Source organism: Rhinoderma darwinii, unplaced genomic scaffold (assembly GCF_050947455.1).
Source record: "Rhinoderma darwinii isolate aRhiDar2 unplaced genomic scaffold, aRhiDar2.hap1 Scaffold_759, whole genome shotgun sequence".
Classification (NCBI taxonomy): Eukaryota; Metazoa; Chordata; class Amphibia; order Anura; family Rhinodermatidae; genus Rhinoderma; species Rhinoderma darwinii.
The window spans coordinates 40,931-58,189 of NW_027464321.1; the positions used below are offsets into that span (position 1 = coordinate 40,931).

General features: G+C 33.3%; 19 non-coding genes across 19 annotated transcripts; all 19 read right to left on the bottom strand.

Annotated features, from left to right (window-relative positions):
• Positions 1–47: 47 nt before the first annotated feature.
• On the bottom strand, positions 48–120 carry TRNAT-UGU (transfer RNA threonine (anticodon UGU)). Its single transcript has one exon. It is a non-coding gene; the product is annotated as a tRNA-Thr (tRNA).
• An 864-nt stretch (positions 121–984) lies between these two features.
• On the bottom strand, positions 985–1,057 carry TRNAT-UGU (transfer RNA threonine (anticodon UGU)). The gene has a single exon. It is a non-coding gene; the product is annotated as a tRNA-Thr (tRNA).
• An 864-nt stretch (positions 1,058–1,921) lies between these two features.
• TRNAT-UGU (transfer RNA threonine (anticodon UGU)) lies at positions 1,922–1,994 on the bottom strand. The gene has a single exon. It is a non-coding gene; the product is annotated as a tRNA-Thr (tRNA).
• An 864-nt stretch (positions 1,995–2,858) lies between these two features.
• Positions 2,859–2,931, bottom strand: TRNAT-UGU (transfer RNA threonine (anticodon UGU)). The gene has a single exon. It is a non-coding gene; the product is annotated as a tRNA-Thr (tRNA).
• Positions 2,932–3,795: 864 nt separating this feature from the next.
• TRNAT-UGU (transfer RNA threonine (anticodon UGU)) lies at positions 3,796–3,868 on the bottom strand. The gene has a single exon. It is a non-coding gene; the product is annotated as a tRNA-Thr (tRNA).
• An 864-nt stretch (positions 3,869–4,732) lies between these two features.
• On the bottom strand, positions 4,733–4,805 carry TRNAT-UGU (transfer RNA threonine (anticodon UGU)). Its single transcript has one exon. It is a non-coding gene; the product is annotated as a tRNA-Thr (tRNA).
• An 864-nt stretch (positions 4,806–5,669) lies between these two features.
• On the bottom strand, positions 5,670–5,742 carry TRNAT-UGU (transfer RNA threonine (anticodon UGU)). The gene has a single exon. It is a non-coding gene; the product is annotated as a tRNA-Thr (tRNA).
• An 864-nt stretch (positions 5,743–6,606) lies between these two features.
• On the bottom strand, positions 6,607–6,679 carry TRNAT-UGU (transfer RNA threonine (anticodon UGU)). The gene has a single exon. It is a non-coding gene; the product is annotated as a tRNA-Thr (tRNA).
• Positions 6,680–7,543: 864 nt separating this feature from the next.
• On the bottom strand, positions 7,544–7,616 carry TRNAT-UGU (transfer RNA threonine (anticodon UGU)). Its single transcript has one exon. It is a non-coding gene; the product is annotated as a tRNA-Thr (tRNA).
• Positions 7,617–8,480: 864 nt separating this feature from the next.
• Positions 8,481–8,553, bottom strand: TRNAT-UGU (transfer RNA threonine (anticodon UGU)). Its single transcript has one exon. It is a non-coding gene; the product is annotated as a tRNA-Thr (tRNA).
• An 864-nt stretch (positions 8,554–9,417) lies between these two features.
• TRNAT-UGU (transfer RNA threonine (anticodon UGU)) lies at positions 9,418–9,490 on the bottom strand. The gene has a single exon. It is a non-coding gene; the product is annotated as a tRNA-Thr (tRNA).
• A 712-nt stretch (positions 9,491–10,202) lies between these two features.
• TRNAT-UGU (transfer RNA threonine (anticodon UGU)) lies at positions 10,203–10,275 on the bottom strand. Its single transcript has one exon. It is a non-coding gene; the product is annotated as a tRNA-Thr (tRNA).
• Positions 10,276–11,139: 864 nt separating this feature from the next.
• On the bottom strand, positions 11,140–11,212 carry TRNAT-UGU (transfer RNA threonine (anticodon UGU)). Its single transcript has one exon. It is a non-coding gene; the product is annotated as a tRNA-Thr (tRNA).
• Positions 11,213–12,076: 864 nt separating this feature from the next.
• On the bottom strand, positions 12,077–12,149 carry TRNAT-UGU (transfer RNA threonine (anticodon UGU)). Its single transcript has one exon. It is a non-coding gene; the product is annotated as a tRNA-Thr (tRNA).
• Positions 12,150–13,013: 864 nt separating this feature from the next.
• TRNAT-UGU (transfer RNA threonine (anticodon UGU)) lies at positions 13,014–13,086 on the bottom strand. Its single transcript has one exon. It is a non-coding gene; the product is annotated as a tRNA-Thr (tRNA).
• Positions 13,087–13,798: 712 nt separating this feature from the next.
• Positions 13,799–13,871, bottom strand: TRNAT-UGU (transfer RNA threonine (anticodon UGU)). Its single transcript has one exon. It is a non-coding gene; the product is annotated as a tRNA-Thr (tRNA).
• Positions 13,872–14,735: 864 nt separating this feature from the next.
• TRNAT-UGU (transfer RNA threonine (anticodon UGU)) lies at positions 14,736–14,808 on the bottom strand. The gene has a single exon. It is a non-coding gene; the product is annotated as a tRNA-Thr (tRNA).
• An 864-nt stretch (positions 14,809–15,672) lies between these two features.
• On the bottom strand, positions 15,673–15,745 carry TRNAT-UGU (transfer RNA threonine (anticodon UGU)). The gene has a single exon. It is a non-coding gene; the product is annotated as a tRNA-Thr (tRNA).
• A 712-nt stretch (positions 15,746–16,457) lies between these two features.
• On the bottom strand, positions 16,458–16,530 carry TRNAT-UGU (transfer RNA threonine (anticodon UGU)). The gene has a single exon. It is a non-coding gene; the product is annotated as a tRNA-Thr (tRNA).
• Positions 16,531–17,259: the final 729 nt, after the last annotated feature.

A 17,259-nucleotide genomic window follows, 5' to 3' on the forward strand; every position in this document is an offset into this window, starting at 1 on the left:
TGTGATGAAGAAATTATCTTATTAGATACTCTAGGCACAAACAATAAAGGCCCCAGTGAGAATTGAACTCACGACCCCTGGTTTACAAGACCAGTGCTCTAACCACTGAGCTATGAAGCCAACATATCTGCTAATGCAACGTCGTGGGTTTTATTCGAAATCACCCAAGTCGTATACTTCCATTATCCTATAGTTGGTCTTACAAAGGAGAAGCATGACAAAATAACAGTTTAAAAACATAACTCCAGAACTAGCTGCGAATTTATTGGTTTATTTGCAGAAAAATGAAAGAGCTGCTCTTACAAATGAGAAGCCTGAAAAAAGTGTAAAACTCTAATTCTAGAACTGGCTGCTTATTTATTAGTAGATTGGCACAAAATTTAAATAGGTTTTTAGTGGATTGGAGAGAAACAGAATTGTCCATCATGAATTCCTAAAAAACGTTATGATTTACATTAAGGTATCAGAAACATGCTTCAGAAACAAAGAAACAATTCAAACTTTTAGACAGTTTGGAAATCACAACTGAATGAATTGATGTGTTTGGGGAACAGAATGAGGAACAGAATTGTCCATCATGATTTCCTAAAAAATTTTATGTTTTACATTAAGGTATCAGAAACATGCTTCAGAAACATAGAAACAAATCAAACTTTTAGACAGTTTGGAAATCACAACTGAATGAATTGATTTGTTTGGGGAACAGAATGAGGAACAGAATTCTCCATCATGAATTCCTAAAAAATATTACGAGCAGAGGCAAGATTTTTTTCCAAATTTTTCCATGGGAGATCAAACATGCATAATTTCCTGTTTAAAACTTTTTTTAAATGTTAACGTTGGACATATACAATGGATTGAATGAAACAATGATGTCTGAATATTTTCAGTTTAGGCCAAGCAATTATCTGAAAGGAAATGACATCTTAGTATTTTCTGTGATGAAGAAATTATCTTATTAGATACTCTAGGCACAAACAATAAAGGCCCCAGTGAGAATTGAACTCACGACCCCTGGTTTACAAGACCAGTGCTCTAACCACTGAGCTATGAAGCCAACATATCTGCTAATGCAACGTCGTGGGTTTTATTCGAAATCACCCAAGTCGTAAACTTCCATTATCCTATAGTTGGTCTTACAAAGGAGAAGCATGACAAAATAACAGTTTAAAAACATAACTCCAGAACTAGCTGCGAATTTATTGGTTTATTTGCAGAAAAATGAAAGAGCTGCTCTTACAAATGAGAAGCCTGAAAAAAGTGTAAAACTCTAATTCTAGAACTGGCTGCTTATTTATTAGTAGATTGGCACAAAATTTAAATAGGTTTTTAGTGGATTGGAGAGAAACAGAATTGTCCATCATGAATTCCTAAAAAACGTTATGATTTACATTAAGGTATCAGAAACATGCTTCAGAAACAAAGAAACAATTCAAACTTTTAGACAGTTTGGAAATCACAACTGAATGAATTGATGTGTTTGGGGAACAGAATGAGGAACAGAATTGTCCATCATGAATTCCTAAAAAATTTTATGTTTTACATTAAGGTATCAGAAACATGCTTCAGAAACATAGAAACAAATCAAACTTTTAGACAGTTTGGAAATCACAACTGAATGAATTGATGTGTTTGGGGAACAGAATGAGGAACAGAATTCTCCATCATGAATTCCTAAAAAATATTACGAGCAGAGGCAAGATTTTTTTCCAAATTTTTCCATGGGAGATCAAACATGCATAATTTCCTGTTTAAAACTTTTTTTAAATGTTAACGTTGGACATATACAATGGATTGAATGAAACAATGATGTCTGAATATTTTCAGTTTAGGCCAAGCAATTATCTGAAAGGAAATGACATCTTAGTATTTTCTGTGATGAAGAAATTATCTTATTAGATACTCTAGGCACAAACAATAAAGGCCCCAGTGAGAATTGAACTCACGACCCCTGGTTTACAAGACCAGTGCTCTAACCACTGAGCTATGAAGCCAACATATCTGCTAATGCAACGTCGTGGGTTTTATTCGAAATCACCCAAGTCGTAAACTTCCATTATCCTATAGTTGGTCTTACAAAGGAGAAGCATGACAAAATAACAGTTTAAAAACATAACTCCAGAACTAGCTGCGAATTTATTGGTTTATTTGCAGAAAAATGAAAGAGCTGCTCTTACAAATGAGAAGCCTGAAAAAAGTGTAAAACTCTAATTCTAGAACTGGCTGCTTATTTATTAGTAGATTGGCACAAAATTTAAATAGGTTTTTAGTGGATTGGAGAGAAACAGAATTGTCCATCATGAATTCCTAAAAAACGTTATGATTTACATTAAGGTATCAGAAACATGCTTCAGAAACAAAGAAACAATTCAAACTTTTAGACAGTTTGGAAATCACAACTGAATGAATTGATGTGTTTGGGGAACAGAATGAGGAACAGAATTGTCCATCATGAATTCCTAAAAAATTTTATGTTTTACATTAAGGTATCAGAAACATGCTTCAGAAACATAGAAACAAATCAAACTTTTAGACAGTTTGGAAATCACAACTGAATGAATTGATGTGTTTGGGGAACAGAATGAGGAACAGAATTCTCCATCATGAATTCCTAAAAAATATTACGAGCAGAGGCAAGATTTTTTTCCAAATTTTTCCATGGGAGATCAAACATGCATAATTTCCTGTTTAAAACTTTTTTTAAATGTTAACGTTGGACATATACAATGGATTGAATGAAACAATGATGTCTGAATATTTTCAGTTTAGGCCAAGCAATTATCTGAAAGGAAATGACATCTTAGTATTTTCTGTGATGAAGAAATTATCTTATTAGATACTCTAGGCACAAACAATAAAGGCCCCAGTGAGAATTGAACTCACGACCCCTGGTTTACAAGACCAGTGCTCTAACCACTGAGCTATGAAGCCAACATGTCTGCTAATGCAACGTCGTGGGTTTTATTCGAAATCACCCAAGTCGTATACTTCCATTATCCTATAGTTGGTCTTACAAAGGAGAAGCATGACAAAATAACAGTTTAAAAACATAACTCCAGAACTAGCTGCGAATTTATTGGTTTATTTGCAGAAAAATGAAAGAGCTGCTCTTACAAATGAGAAGCCTGAAAAAAGTGTAAAACTCTAATTCTAGAACTGGCTGCTTATTTATTAGTAGATTGGCACAAAATTGAAATAGGTTTTAAGTGGATTGGAGAGAAACAGAATTGTCCATCATGAATTCCTAAAAAACGTTATGATTTACATTAAGGTATCAGAAACATGCTTCAGAAACAAAGAAACAATTCAAACTTTTAGACAGTTTGGAAATCACAACTGAATGAATTGATGTGTTTGGGGAACAGAATGAGGAACAGAATTGTCCATCATGAATTCCTAAAAAATTTTATGTTTTACATTAAGGTATCAGAAACATGCTTCAGAAACATAGAAACAAATCAAACTTTTAGACAGTTTGGAAATCACAACTGAATGAATTGATGTGTTTGGGGAACAGAATGAGGAACAGAATTCTCCATCATGAATTCCTAAAAAATATTACGAGCAGAGGCAAGATTTTTTTCCAAATTTTTCCATGGGAGATCAAACATGCATAATTTCCTGTTTAAAACTTTTTTTAAATGTTAACGTTGGACATATACAATGGATTGAATGAAACAATGATGTCTGAATATTTTCAGTTTAGGCCAAGCAATTATCTGAAAGGAAATGACATCTTAGTATTTTCTGTGATGAAGAAATTATCTTATTAGATACTCTAGGCACAAACAATAAAGGCCCCAGTGAGAATTGAACTCACGACGCCTGGTTTACAAGACCAGTGCTCTAACCACTGAGCTATGAAGCCAACATATTTGCTAATGCAACGTCGTGGGTTTTATTCGAAATCACCCAAGTCGTATACTTCCATTATCCTATAGTTGGTCTTACAAAGGAGAAGCATGACAAAATAACAGTTTAAAAACATAACTCCAGAACTAGCTGCGAATTTATTGTTTTATTTGCAGAAAAATGAAAGAGCTGCTCTTACAAATGAGAAGCCTGAAAAAAGTGTAAAACTCTAATTCTAGAACTGGCTGCTTATTTATTAGTAGATTGGCACAAAATTGAAATAGGTTTTTAGTGGATTGGAGAGAAACAGAATTGTCCATCATGAATTCCTAAAAAACGTTATGATTTACATTAAGGTATCAGAAACATGCTTCAGAAACAAAGAAACAATTCAAACTTTTAGACAGTTTGGAAATAACAACTGAATGAATTGATGTGTTTGGGGAACAGAATGAGGAACAGAATTGTCCATCATGAATTCCTAAAAATTTTTATGTTTTACATTAAGGTATCAGAAACATGCTTCAGAAACATAGAAACAAATCAAACTTTTAGACAGTTTGGAAATCACAACTGAATGAATTGATGTGTTTGGGGAACAGAATGAGGAACAGAATTCTCCATCATGAATTCCTAAAAAATGTTACGAGCAGAGGCAAGATTTTTTTCCAAATTTTTCCATGGGAGATCAAACATGCATAATTTCCTGTTTAAAACTTTTTTTAAATGTTAACGTTGGACATATACAATGGATTGAATGAAACAATGATGTCTGAATATTTTCAGTTTAGGCCAAGCAATTATCTGAAAGGAAATGACATCTTAGTATTTTCTGTGATGAAGAAATTATCTTATTAGATACTCTAGGCACAAACTATAAAGGCCCCTGTGAGAATTGAACTCACGACCCCTGGTTTACAAGACCAGTGCTCTAACCACTGAGCTATGAAGCCAACATATCTGCTAATGCAACGTCGTGGGTTTTATTCGAAATCACCCAAGTCGTATACTTCCATTATCCTATAGTTGGTCTTACAAAGGAGAAGCATGACAAAATAACAGTTTAAAAACATAACTCCAGAACTAGCTGCGAATTTATTGGTTTATTTGCAGAAAAATGAAAGAGCTGCTCTTACAAATGAGAAGCCTGAAAAAAGTGTAAAACTCTAATTCTAGAACTGGCTGCTTATTTATTAGTAGATTGGCACAAAATTTAAATAGGTTTTTAGTGGATTGGAGAGAAACAGAATTGTCCATCATGAATTCCTAAAAAACTTTATGATTTACATTAAGGTATCAGAAACATGCTTCAGAAACAAAGAAACAATTCAAACTTTTAGACAGTTTGGAAATCACAACTGAATGAATTGATGTGTTTGGGGAACAGAATGAGGAACAGAATTGTCCATCATGAATTCCTAAAAAATTTTATGTTTTACATTAAGGTATCAGAAACATGCTTCAGAAACATAGAAACAAATCAAACTTTTAGACAGTTTGGAAATCACAACTGAATGAATTGATGTGTTTGGGGAACAGAATGAGGAACAGAATTCTCCATCATGAATTCCTAAAAAATATTACGAGCAGAGGCAAGATTTTTTTCCAAATTTTTCCATGGGAGATCAAACATGCATAATTTCCTGTTTAAAACTTTTTTTAAATGTTAACGTTGGACATATACAATGGATTGAATGAAACAATGATGTCTGAATATTTTCAGTTTAGGCCAAGCAATTATCTGAAAGGAAATGACATCTTAGTATTTTCTGTGATGAAGAAATTATCTTATTAGATACTCTAGGCACAAACAATAAAGGCCCCAGTGAGAATTGAACTCACGACCCCTGGTTTACAAGACCAGTGCTCTAACCACTGAGCTATGAAGCCAACATATCTGCTGATGCAACGTCGTGGGTTTTATTCGAAATCACCCAAGTCGTATACTTCCATTATCCTATAGTTGGTCTTACAAAGGAGAAGCATGACAAAATAACAGTTTAAAAACATAACTCCAGAACTAGCTGCGAATTTATTGGTTTATTTGCAGAAAAATGAAAGAGCTGCTCTTACAAATGAGAAGCCTGAAAAAAGTGTAAAACTCTAATTCTAGAACTGGCTGCTTATTTATTAGTAGATTGGCACAAAATTTAAATAGGTTTTTAGTGGATTGGAGAGAAACAGAATTGTCCATCATGAATTCCTAAAAAACGTTATGATTTACATTAAGGTATCAGAAACATGCTTCAGAAACAAAGAAACAATTCAAACTTTTAGACAGTTTGGAAATCACAACTGAATGAATTGATGTGTTTGGGGAACAGAATGAGGAACAGAATTGTCCATCATGAATTCCTAAAAAATGTTATGTTTTACATTAAGGTATCAGAAACATGCTTCAGAAACATAGAAACAAATCAAACTTTTAGACAGTTTGGAAATCACAACTGAATGAATTGATGTGTTTGGGGAACAGAATGAGGAACAGAATTCTCCATCATGAATTCCTAAAAAATATTACGAGCAGAGGCAAGATTTTTTTCCAAATTTTTCTATGGGAGATCAAACATGCATAATTTCCTGTTTAAAACTTTTTTTAAATGTTAACGTTGGACATATACAATGGATTGAATGAAACAATGATGTCTGAATATTTTCAGTTTAGGCCAAGCAATTATCTGAAAGGAAATGACATCTTAGTATTTTCTGTGATGAAGAAATTATCTTATTAGATACTCTAGGCACAAACAATAAAGGCCCCAGTGAGAATTGAACTCACGACCCCTGGTTTACAAGACCAGTGCTCTAACCACTGAGCTATGAAGCCAACATATCTGCTAATGCAACGTCGTGGGTTTTATTCGAAATCACCCAAGTCGTATACTTCCATTATCCTATAGTTGGTCTTACAAAGGAGAAGCATGACAAAATAACAGTTTAAAAACATAACTCCAGAACTAGCTGCGAATTTATTGGTTTATTTGCAGAAAAATGAAAGAGCTGCTCTTACAAATGAGAAGCCTGAAAAAAGTGTAAAACTCTAATTCTAGAACTGGCTGCTTATTTATTAGTAGATTGGCACAAAATTTAAATAGGTTTTTAGTGGATTGGAGAGAAACAGAATTGTCCATCATGAATTCCTAAAAAACTTTATGATTTACATTAAGGTATCAGAAACATGCTTCAGAAACAAAGAAACAATTCAAACTTTTAGACAGTTTGGAAATCACAACTGAATGAATTGATGTGTTTGGGGAACAGAATGAGGAACAGAATTGTCCATCATGAATTCCTAAAAAATGTTATGTTTTACATTAAGGTATCAGAAACATGCTTCAGAAACATAGAAACAAATCAAACTTTTAGACAGTTTGGAAATCACAACTGAATGAATTGATGTGTTTGGGGAACAGAATGAGGAACAGAATTCTCCATCATGAATTCCTAAAAAATATTACGAGCAGAGGCAAGATTTTTTTCCAAATTTTTCTATGGGAGATCAAACATGCATAATTTCCTGTTTAAAACTTTTTTTAAATGTTAACGTTGGACATATACAATGGATTGAATGAAACAATGATGTCTGAATATTTTCAGTTTAGGCCAAGCAATTATCTGAAAGGAAATGACATCTTAGTATTTTCTGTGATGAAGAAATTATCTTATTAGATACTCTAGGCACAAACAATAAAGGCCCCAGTGAGAATTGAACTCACGACCCCTGGTTTACAAGACCAGTGCTCTAACCACTGAGCTATGAAGCCAACATATCTGCTGATGCAACGTCGTGGGTTTTATTCGAAATCACCCAAGTCGTATACTTCCATTATCCTATAGTTGGTCTTACAAAGGAGAAGCATGACAAAATAACAGTTTAAAAACATAACTCCAGAACTAGCTGCGAATTTATTGGTTTATTTGCAGAAAAATGAAAGAGCTGCTCTTACAAATGAGAAGCCTGAAAAAAGTGTAAAACTCTAATTCTAGAACTGGCTGCTTATTTATTAGTAGATTGGCACAAAATTTAAATAGGTTTTTAGTGGATTGGAGAGAAACAGAATTGTCCATCATGAATTCCTAAAAAACTTTATGATTTACATTAAGGTATCAGAAACATGCTTCAGAAACAAAGAAACAATTCAAACTTTTAGACAGTTTGGAAATCACAACTGAATGAATTGATGTGTTTGGGGAACAGAATGAGGAACAGAATTGTCCATCATGAATTCCTAAAAAATTTTATGTTTTACATTAAGGTATCAGAAACATGCTTCAGAAACATAGAAACAAATCAAACTTTTAGACAGTTTGGAAATCACAACTGAATGAATTGATGTGTTTGGGGAACAGAATGAGGAACAGAATTCTCCATCATGAATTCCTAAAAAATATTACGAGCAGAGGCAAGATTTTTTTCCAAATTTTTCCATGGGAGATCAAACATGCATAATTTCCTGTTTAAAACTTTTTTTAAATGTTAACGTTGGACATATACAATGGATTGAATGAAACAATGATGTCTGAATATTTTCAGTTTAGGCCAAGCAATTATCTGAAAGGAAATGACATCTTAGTATTTTCTGTGATGAAGAAATTATCTTATTAGATACTCTAGGCACAAACAATAAAGGCCCCAGTGAGAATTGAACTCACGACCCCTGGTTTACAAGACCAGTGCTCTAACCACTGAGCTATGAAGCCAACATATCTGCTAATGCAACGTCGTGGGTTTTATTCGAAATCACCCAAGTCGTATACTTCCATTATCCTATAGTTGGTCTTACAAAGGAGAAGCATGACAAAATAACAGTTTAAAAACATAACTCCAGAACTAGCTGCGAATTTATTGGTTTATTTGCAGAAAAATGAAAGAGCTGCTCTTACAAATGAGAAGCCTGAAAAAAGTGTAAAACTCTAATTCTAGAACTGGCTGCTTATTTATTAGTAGATTGGCACAAAATTTAAATAGGTTTTTAGTGGATTGGAGAGAAACAGAATTGTCCATCATGAATTCCTAAAAAACTTTATGATTTACATTAAGGTATCAGAAACATGCTTCAGAAACAAAGAAACAATTCAAACTTTTAGACAGTTTGGAAATCACAACTGAATGAATTGATGTGTTTGGGGAACAGAATGAGGAACAGAATTGTCCATCATGAATTCCTAAAAAATTTTATGTTTTACATTAAGGTATCAGAAACATGCTTCAGAAACATAGAAACAAATCAAACTTTTAGACAGTTTGGAAATCACAACTGAATGAATTGATGTGTTTGGGGAACAGAATGAGGAACAGAATTCTCCATCATGAATTCCTAAAAAATATTACGAGCAGAGGCAAGATTTTTTTCCAAATTTTTCCATGGGAGATCAAACATGCATAATTTCCTGTTTAAAACTTTTTTTAAATGTTAACGTTGGACATATACAATGGATTGAATGAAACAATGATGTCTGAATATTTTCAGTTTAGGCCAAGCAATTATCTGAAAGGAAATGACATCTTAGTATTTTCTGTGATGAAGAAATTATCTTATTAGATACTCTAGGCACAAACAATAAAGGCCCCAGTGAGAATTGAACTCACGACCCCTGGTTTACAAGACCAGTGCTCTAACCACTGAGCTATGAAGCCAACATATCTGCTGATGCAACGTCGTGGGTTTTATTCGAAATCACCCAAGTCGTATACTTCCATTATCCTATAGTTGGTCTTACAAAGGAGAAGCATGACAAAATAACAGTTTAAAAACATAACTCCAGAACTAGCTGCGAATTTATTGGTTTATTTGCAGAAAAATGAAAGAGCTGCTCTTACAAATGAGAAGCCTGAAAAAAGTGTAAAACTCTAATTCTAGAACTGGCTGCTTATTTATTAGTAGATTGGCACAAAATTTAAATAGGTTTTTAGTGGATTGGAGAGAAACAGAATTGTCCATCATGAATTCCTAAAAAATTTTATGTTTTACATTAAGGTATCAGAAACATGCTTCAGAAACATAGAAACAAATCAAACTTTTAGACAGTTTGGAAATCACAACTGAATGAATTGATGTGTTTGGGGAACAGAATGAGGAACAGAATTCTCCATCATGAATTCCTAAAAAATATTACGAGCAGAGGCAAGATTTTTTTCCAAATTTTTCCATGGGAGATCAAACATGCATAATTTCCTGTTTAAAACTTTTTTTAAATGTTAACGTTGGACATATACAATGGATTGAATGAAACAATGATGTCTGAATATTTTCAGTTTAGGCCAAGCAATTATCTGAAAGGAAATGACATCTTAGTATTTTCTGTGATGAAGAAATTATCTTATTAGATACTCTAGGCACAAACAATAAAGGCCCCAGTGAGAATTGAACTCACGACCCCTGGTTTACAAGACCAGTGCTCTAACCACTGAGCTATGAAGCCAACATATCTGCTAATGCAACGTCGTGGGTTTTATTCGAAATCACCCAAGTCGTATACTTCCATTATCCTATAGTTGGTCTTACAAAGGAGAAGCATGACAAAATAACAGTTTAAAAACATAACTCCAGAACTAGCTGCGAATTTATTGGTTTATTTGCAGAAAAATGAAAGAGCTGCTCTTACAAATGAGAAGCCTGAAAAAAGTGTAAAACTCTAATTCTAGAACTGGCTGCTTATTTATTAGTAGATTGGCACAAAATTTAAATAGGTTTTTAGTGGATTGGAGAGAAACAGAATTGTCCATCATGAATTCCTAAAAAACGTTATGATTTACATTAAGGTATCAGAAACATGCTTCAGAAACAAAGAAACAATTCAAACTTTTAGACAGTTTGGAAATCACAACTGAATGAATTGATGTGTTTGGGGAACAGAATGAGGAACAGAATTGTCCATCATGAATTCCTAAAAAATTTTATGTTTTACATTAAGGTATCAGAAACATGCTTCAGAAACATAGAAACAAATCAAACTTTTAGACAGTTTGGAAATCACAACTGAATGAATTGATGTGTTTGGGGAACAGAATGAGGAACAGAATTCTCCATCATGAATTCCTAAAAAATATTACGAGCAGAGGCAAGATTTTTTTCCAAATTTTTCCATGGGAGATCAAACATGCATAATTTCCTGTTTAAAACTTTTTTTAAATGTTAACGTTGGACATATACAATGGATTGAATGAAACAATGATGTCTGAATATTTTCATTTTAGGCCAAGCAATTATCTGAAAGGAAATGACATCTTAGTATTTTCTGTGATGAAGAAATTATCTTATTAGATACTCTAGGCACAAACTATAAAGGCCCCAGTGAGAATTGAACTCACGACCCCTGGTTTACAAGACCAGTGCTCTAACCACTGAGCTATGAAGCCAACATATCTGCTAATGCAACGTCGTGGGTTTTATTCGAAATCACCCAAGTCGTATACTTCCATTATCCTATAGTTGGTCTTACAAAGGAGAAGCATGACAAAATAACAGTTTAAAAACATAACTCCAGAACTAGCTGCGAATTTATTGGTTTATTTGCAGAAAAATGAAAGAGCTGCTCTTACAAATGAGAAGCCTGAAAAAAGTGTAAAACTCTAATTCTAGAACTGGCTGCTTATTTATTAGTAGATTGGCACAAAATTTAAATAGGTTTTTAGTGGATTGGAGAGAAACAGAATTGTCCATCATGAATTCCTAAAAAACGTTATGATTTACATTAAGGTATCAGAAACATGCTTCAGAAACAAAGAAACAATTCAAACTTTTAGACAGTTTGGAAATCACAACTGAATGAATTGATGTGTTTGGGGAACAGAATGAGGAACAGAATTGTCCATCATGAATTCCTAAAAAATTTTATGTTTTACATTAAGGTATCAGAAACATGCTTCAGAAACATAGAAACAAATCAAACTTTTAGACAGTTTGGAAATCACAACTGAATGAATTGATGTGTTTGGGGAACAGAATGAGGAACAGAATTCTCCATCATGAATTCCTAAAAAATATTACGAGCAGAGGCAAGATTTTTTTCCAAATTTTTCCATGGGAGATCAAACATGCATAATTTCCTGTTTAAAACTTTTTTTAAATGTTAACGTTGGACATATACAATGGATTGAATGAAACAATGATGTCTGAATATTTTCATTTTAGGCCAAGCAATTATCTGAAAGGAAATGACATCTTAGTATTTTCTGTGATGAAGAAATTATCTTATTAGATACTCTAGGCACAAACTATAAAGGCCCCAGTGAGAATTGAACTCACGACCCCTGGTTTACAAGACCAGTGCTCTAACCACTGAGCTATGAAGCCAACATATCTGCCAATGCAACGTCGTGGGTTTTATTCGAAATCACCCAAGTCGTATACTTCCATTATCCTATAGTTGGTCTTACAAAGGAGAAGCATGACAAAATAACAGTTTAAAAACATAACTCCAGAACTAGCTGCGAATTTATTGGTTTATTTGCAGAAAAATGAAAGAGCTGCTCTTACAAATGAGAAGCCTGAAAAAAGTGTAAAACTCTAATTCTAGAACTGGCTGCTTATTTATTAGTAGATTGGCACAAAATTTAAATAGGTTTTTAGTGGATTGGAGAGAAACAGAATTGTCCATCATGAATTCCTAAAAAACGTTATGATTTACATTAAGGTATCAGAAACATGCTTCAGAAACAAAGAAACAATTCAAACTTTTAGACAGTTTGGAAATCACAACTGAATGAATTGATGTGTTTGGGGAACAGAATGAGGAACAGAATTGTCCATCATGAATTCCTAAAAAATTTTATGTTTTACATTAAGGTATCAGAAACATGCTTCAGAAACATAGAAACAAATCAAACTTTTAGACAGTTTGGAAATCACAACTGAATGAATTGATGTGTTTGGGGAACAGAATGAGGAACAGAATTCTCCATCATGAATTCCTAAAAAATATTACGAGCAGAGGCAAGATTTTTTTCCAAATTTTTCCATGGGAGATCAAACATGCATAATTTCCTGTTTAAAACTTTTTTTAAATGTTAACGTTGGACATATACAATGGATTGAATGAAACAATGATGTCTGAATATTTTCAGTTTAGGCCAAGCAATTATCTGAAAGGAAATGACATCTTAGTATTTTCTGTGATGAAGAAATTATCTTATTAGATACTCTAGGCACAAACAATAAAGGCCCCAGTGAGAATTGAACTCACGACCCCTGGTTTACAAGACCAGTGCTCTAACCACTGAGCTATGAAGCCAACATATCTGCTAATGCAACGTCGTGGGTTTTATTCGAAATCACCCAAGTCGTATACTTCCATTATCCTATAGTTGGTCTTACAAAGGAGAAGCATGACAAAATAACAGTTTAAAAACATGACTCCAGAACTAGCTGCGAATTTATTGGTTTATTTGCAGAAAAATGAAAGAGCTGCTCTTACAAATGAGAAGCCTGAAAAAAGTGTAAAACTCTAATTCTAGAACTGGCTGCTTATTTATTAGTAGATTGGCACAAAATTTAAATAGGTTTTTAGTGGATTGGAGAGAAACAGAATTGTCCATCATGAATTCCTAAAAAACTTTATGTTTTACATTAAGGTATCAGAAACATGCTTCAGAAACATAGAAACAAATCAAACTTTTAGACAGTTTGGAAATCACAACTGAATGAATTGATGTGTTTGGGGAACAGAATGAGGAACAGAATTCTCCATCATGAATTCCTAAAAAATATTACGAGCAGAGGCAAGATTTTTTTCCAAATTTTTCCATGGGAGATCAAACATGCATAATTTCCTGTTTAAAACTTTTTTTAAATGTTAACGTTGGACATATACAATGGATTGAATGAAACAATGATGTCTGAATATTTTCATTTTAGGCCAAGCAATTATCTGAAAGGAAATGACATCTTAGTATTTTCTGTGATGAAGAAATTATCTTATTAGATACTCTAGGCACAAACTATAAAGGCCCCAGTGAGAATTGAACTCACGACCCCTGGTTTACAAGACCAGTGCTCTAACCACTGAGCTATGAAGCCAACATATCTGCTAATGCAACGTCGTGGGTTTTATTCGAAATCACCCAAGTCGTATACTTCCATTATCCTATAGTTGGTCTTACAAAGGAGAAGCATGACAAAATAACAGTTTAAAAACATAACTCCAGAACTAGCTGCGAATTTATTGGTTTATTTGCAGAAAAATGAAAGAGCTGCTCTTACAAATGAGAAGCCTGAAAAAAGTGTAAAACTCTAATTCTAGAACTGGCTGCTTATTTATTAGTAGATTGGCACAAAATTTAAATAGGTTTTTAGTGGATTGGAGAGAAACAGAATTGTCCATCATGAATTCCTAAAAAACGTTATGATTTACATTAAGGTATCAGAAACATGCTTCAGAAACAAAGAAACAATTCAAACTTTTAGACAGTTTGGAAATCACAACTGAATGAATTGATGTGTTTGGGGAACAGAATGAGGAACAGAATTGTCCATCATGAATTCCTAAAAAATTTTATGTTTTACATTAAGGTATCAGAAACATGCTTCAGAAACATAGAAACAAATCAAACTTTTAGACAGTTTGGAAATCACAACTGAATGAATTGATGTGTTTGGGGAACAGAATGAGGAACAGAATTCTCCATCATGAATTCCTAAAAAATATTACGAGCAGAGGCAAGATTTTTTTCCAAATTTTTCCATGGGAGATCAAACATGCATAATTTCCTGTTTAAAACTTTTTTTAAATGTTAACGTTGGACATATACAATGGATTGAATGAAACAATGATGTCTGAATATTTTCATTTTAGGCCAAGCAATTATCTGAAAGGAAATGACATCTTAGTATTTTCTGTGATGAAGAAATTATCTTATTAGATACTCTAGGCACAAACTATAAAGGCCCCAGTGAGAATTGAACTCACGACCCCTGGTTTACAAGACCAGTGCTCTAACCACTGAGCTATGAAGCCAACATATCTGCCAATGCAACGTCGTGGGTTTTATTCGAAATCACCCAAGTCGTATACTTCCATTATCCTATAGTTGGTCTTACAAAGGAGAAGCATGACAAAATAACAGTTTAAAAACATAACTCCAGAACTAGCTGCGAATTTATTGGTTTATTTGCAGAAAAATGAAAGAGCTGCTCTTACAAATGAGAAGCCTGAAAAAAGTGTAAAACTCTAATTCTAGAACTGGCTGCTTATTTATTAGTAGATTGGCACAAAATTTAAATAGGTTTTTAGTGGATTGGAGAGAAACAGAATTGTCCATCATGAATTCCTAAAAAACGTTATGATTTACATTAAGGTATCAGAAACATGCTTCAGAAACAAAGAAACAATTCAAACTTTTAGACAGTTTGGAAATCACAACTGAATGAATTGATGTGTTTGGGGAACAGAATGAGGAACAGAATTGTCCATCATGAATTCCTAAAAAATTTTATGTTTTACATTAAGGTATCAGAAACATGCTTCAGAAACATAGAAACAAATCAAACTTTTAGACAGTTTGGAAATCACAACTGAATGAATTGATGTGTTTGGGGAACAGAATGAGGAACAGAATTCTCCATCATGAATTCCTAAAAAATATTACGAGCAGAGGCAAGATTTTTTTCCAAATTTTTCCATGGGAGATCAAACATGCATAATTTCCTGTTTAAAACTTTTTTTAAATGTTAACGTTGGACATATACAATGGATTGAATGAAACAATGATGTCTGAATATTTTCAGTTTAGGCCAAGCAATTATCTGAAAGGAAATGACATCTTAGTATTTTCTGTGATGAAGAAATTATCTTATTAGATACTCTAGGCACAAACAATAAAGGCCCCAGTGAGAATTGAACTCACGACCCCTGGTTTACAAGACCAGTGCTCTAACCACTGAGCTATGAAGCCAACATATCTGCTAATGCAACGTCGTGGGTTTTATTCGAAATCACCCAAGTCGTATACTTCCATTATCCTATAGTTGGTCTTACAAAGGAGAAGCATGACAAAATAACAGTTTAAAAACATGACTCCAGAACTAGCTGCGAATTTATTGGTTTATTTGCAGAAAAATGAAAGAGCTGCTCTTACAAATGAGAAGCCTGAAAAAAGTGTAAAACTCTAATTCTAGAACTGGCTGCTTATTTATTAGTAGATTGGCACAAAATTTAAATAGGTTTTTAGTGGATTGGAGAGAAACAGAATTGTCCATCATGAATTCCTAAAAAACTTTATGTTTTACATTAAGGTATCAGAAACATGCTTCAGAAACATAGAAACAAATCAAACTTTTAGACAGTTTGGAAATCACAACTGAATGAATTGATGTGTTTGGGGAACAGAATGAGGAACAGAATTCTCCATCATGAATTCCTAAAAAATATTACGAGCAGAGGCAAGATTTTTTTCCAAATTTTTCCATGGGAGATCAAACATGCATAATTTCCTGTTTAAAACTTTTTTTAAATGTTAACGTTGGACATATACAATGGATTGAATGAAACAATGATGTCTGAATATTTTCATTTTAGGCCAAGCAATTATCTGAAAGGAAATGACATCTTAGTATTTTCTGTGATGAAGAAATTATCTTATTAGATACTCTAGGCACAAACTATAAAGGCCCCAGTGAGAATTGAACTCACGACCCCTGGTTTACAAGACCAGTGCTCTAACCACTGAGCTATGAAGCCAACATATCTGCTAATGCAACGTCGTGGGTTTTATTCGAAATCACCCAAGTCGTATACTTCCATTATCCTATAGTTGGTCTTACAAAGGAGAAGCATGACAAAATAACAGTTTAAAAACATGACTCCAGAACTAGCTGCGAATTTATTGGTTTATTTGCAGAAAAATGAAAGAGCTGCTCTTACAAATGAGAAGCCTGAAAAAAGTGTAAAACTCTAATTCTAGAACTGGCTGCTTATTTATTAGTAGATTGGCACAAAATTTAAATAGGTTTTTAGTGGATTGGAGAGAAACAGAATTGTCCATCATGAATTCCTAAAAAACGTTATGATTTACATTAAGGTATCAGAAACATGCTTCAGAAACAAAGAAACAATTCAAACTTTTAGACAGTTTGGAAATCACAACTGAATGAATTGATGTGTTTGGGGAACAGAATGAGGAACAGAATTGTCCATCATGAATTCCTAAAAAATTTTATGTTTTACATTAAGGTATCAGAAACATGTTTCAGAAACATAGAAACAAATCAAACTTTTAGACAGTTTGGAAATCACAACTGAATGAATTGATGTGTTTGGGGAACAGAATGAGGAACAGAATTCTCCATCATGAATTCCTAAAAAATATTACGAGCAGAGGCAAGATTTTTTTCCAAATTTTTCCATGGGAGATCAAACATGCATAATTTCCTGTTTAAAACTTTTTTTAAATGTTAACGTTGGACATAT